The 3,402-nt window shown below is 45.4% G+C and overlaps 1 pseudogene; it reads right to left on the bottom strand.

Moving 5' to 3' along the window:
- Positions 1–254: 254 nt before the first annotated feature.
- Positions 255–3,167, bottom strand: LOC132372218 (TRPM8 channel-associated factor 2-like; annotated as a pseudogene).
- Positions 3,168–3,402: the final 235 nt, after the last annotated feature.

Raw genomic sequence — 3,402 nt, 5'->3', positions numbered from 1 at the left:
CGGTGAGCGGGGGCCACTCTTCATTGCGGTGCGCGGGCCTCTCACTATCGTGGCCTCTCTTGTTGCGGAGCACAAGCTCCAGATGCACAGGCTCAGTAGTTGTGGCTCACGGGCCTAGTTGCTCCGCGGCATGTGGGATCTTCGCAGACCAGGGCTCGAACCCGTGTCCCCTGCATTGGCAGGCAGATTCTCAACCACTGCGCCACCAGGGAAGCCCCAATGATCTGTTTTAAAGTGAACATTTCTACAATTCTTCACTCCTTTCTGTAGTGTGCATATGATTTCATGGGATTTTCTTGCCACTCAGGCAGACAGGCCAGGCTGGCAGCCACTTCCTTCTGGACAGGCCAGCCCCAGGCCTCAAAGGAAGGAGCCAGATTCTTCTGCACCTTTTCAGAGAACTTCTTCACCACAGATTCATCTTGCCAGGGTTGTCTTTGGGGATGTCAGAGAGGGTCTGGTACTCAGGAAAGAGCTGGACAAATGGCTCCCACCCAAAGGCCTCCTGGAGCTGGGAAGAGAAGGGGCAGAATGAGGTGTCTGGTCTACAAAAGCCATGCCCCCCCGGCACATACACACATAAAATTACATGGTAATGCTTAGTTATAAGCTATCTTTTAACACTGATTTAATTCTCATCAGTGGCTCTCTCCTTCTCCATTCTCTCATATGCTCATTCCAGTGACTGGTGTCATACCTTATTCTCCCTCACTCCAGTCTCAGAGACGGAGTCTGTGCTTGCACTTTACTTGGTCTAGAATAAATGATAGTTACTTTTAGTGTTATTATTTTTCTCACTCCTAAGCTTAGTGGTAGATAAAGATTTTAATCTGACATAGGTGAGGATCATCTTGTGTAGCTGAAAAGTGGAATCCTTCCATTTGAAAACACAGACACCACCCAGATGTAATGATATTTTTATTCTTTGTTGAAGACTCGACTCTTAGTAAGTCTGCCACATTGTCTTATGGAGACAGGCAGATGTGTAAAAAGAATGCATTTTTTGTGGGTAGAGCTAGGATGAACTCAGACATAGGGAGAGATGTGTACTCAGAGTCCATTCCTGGAAGGCCCTCTGAAATGGATAGTTGGGATTATAGAACTTTAGAGCTAGAAAACACACAATCCTGGTCCATCATTTAGGAATCTATGACCCTAGAGAAGCACTGCCTTGAAGACAAGTTAAAGTAGAATGTTTCAGCCAACACTACTATCATTCTTTCATTATTGCTCAGCTGCGATCACAGACTGAGCCATTAGGAGATATCTAATACTAATTATAATCAACTTATTAAATTAAATTTTTATTTTAATTAATTAAATTGAATTAAGCAAATAACTGACAATCTGGGGTCATTTCAACACAACTGTAACATGGGGGAGCAAGTAAATAATATCTCAAAGGAACATATTCAGGGAAGGCTTCTTGGAGAAGGTGACAATGGTCTGATTTTGAAAGACGAACAGTTTTCTTGGTGTATAAAGAAGGCAAAACTATTTCAGTGAGAAAGAGCAATATTTGCAAATGTACAGAAACATGAACCATGGTAATGTGTTCTGAAAACTGTAAACAGTTTGGATTTGCTGGCGTATGAGTAAGAAGGCAAGAATCTGGATCTCGAGGCAGGAGGAGAAGGCAGAGCCAGTTACTAAAAGTGTGGCATTCTACCTGAAGGCACCAGGGAGTTATTGAAGTTTTATTAGCTGAAATGTGTGGTTTTTTTGTCAGCACCTTTGGAAGACAGGTCAGTTGGGATCATGGATAGAAGTAGGGAGACTAGTGAAGAGGCTATTGGAATAGTTTGGATGACAGATGCCCGGGACTTGAATCTTGACCATGTGGTGGGAATGGAAGGTGAGGGGTCAGGGAGGTGGCCACCTGGCCTGAATCCAACCCCAGAGCTATGGAAGTCCAGGTTAGAGAGCAGTGAAGGGGGTCTGCCCCCAAGGGCTTTGAATTGAACTTGTAGGTCAAGCTTCTGGGACACTATGACTCTTTCATGCATATGCTCAGACAGATTAGTTATTGCTAAGGAAAATGGAGCAGTCCAAATTTATTTTGCTGCCTGAAGTAATCTTGGAATCTTTGGAATCGTGAACATCCAGAGACGGTGTGCGGTAGTGCCAAAGGCACGGGGGTCTGGAGTCAGAACACCAAACCTGGGTTCTAGGTCTTCCCCTTTCTCTCAATTTTAAGGTCGATGACAGACTGCTTATGCCCTTTAACCTTCAGCTTCTGCACTTGCCAAATGAGGATTGTGATAATACGTCCTTAATGTGTTTCATGAGGCTGGCAAGGATTAGATGGGGGAAATGGAAGGGGAGGTTTTGAAAAGCTGAAAAACACTACACATGTTACTTATTTTATAATGGAACTAGGACTTGTCCACACTTGGGGTTTGAGTAGGAAGATACCATTTTGAGAAACTTGCTACCAGGTCACTTTCCCCAGCCTGTGTCCTCGTAATGCATTGTTATAGTGAGGTGATGTTCTTGTCTTCTGAACTATAAAGATAACTCAGGAGAAACCACTCAATTTTGTATTTGACAAAGCTGCGAGTCTACCTCAAGGTTTCATGGCCAGAACTGTGTTATCATGGTATACTTTTCACAATGATTCCACCCACTTTCATTTATTTCCACAAAGTTCTGAGGTGGAGGGGAGGAGTAGGACATGTATCATTATCCATTTTAGGCATGTAAAACCTGAGCCACAGAGAGACACCACCACGCAGCCATCTCCCATGTCCAGGGGAGGCGGTGCACCCATGGCTGGTGGCGGTGTTGAAGGAGTTGTAGTGTGGTCCCCGTTTCCCTCCATTTCTGCTCTGTACCTGAAGATACGTTTCCAGAGCCGTCCACATGTTCCGGTCACTCAGGGGGGTTCCCTTGTCCATGTGCACTTTGATCCTCTGCTCCCGACTTTGAGGACTCAGACGAGAGTGCGCCTGATTCCCGGGGATGTCCAGCACTGTCTCACTCACATAGACTGACCAGAGGTTGCACATGGCCTCACTGGTATGAGGATGGATAATCCATCCAGAATGCTGCAAGTTGTGGCCCATCTCGTGGAAGAGACCCCAGATGCCTTTGGATCTTATGATCTTCTCATCAAGGAACACAGGCACTGACTGCACGTGGCACATGATGGGGTATCCCGAATGCATCCAACCTGAAGGAAGCAATAGGGAAGAAGAACTGAGGTGATGAACCATGTTCTTTGTAGATTATATCTCTCCCACCATCCCAGGGAGCCCAGAACATTTTAAGTAGTCCCAGATTAATCAGAAAAGCATCCAATTTTACCCTCCTATCCAAGCTTATTTGTAATCTAGCCGGTCTCCTTCCCAGTTTCTTGGACTTTTTCAGTTTCATCCCTACTTGACCCCAGGGGTATACGTA

Source organism: Balaenoptera ricei, chromosome 9, assembly GCF_028023285.1.
Source record: "Balaenoptera ricei isolate mBalRic1 chromosome 9, mBalRic1.hap2, whole genome shotgun sequence".
Classification (NCBI taxonomy): domain Eukaryota; kingdom Metazoa; phylum Chordata; class Mammalia; order Artiodactyla; family Balaenopteridae; genus Balaenoptera; species Balaenoptera ricei.
This window is presented reverse-complemented; position numbering and strand designations above follow the sequence as displayed.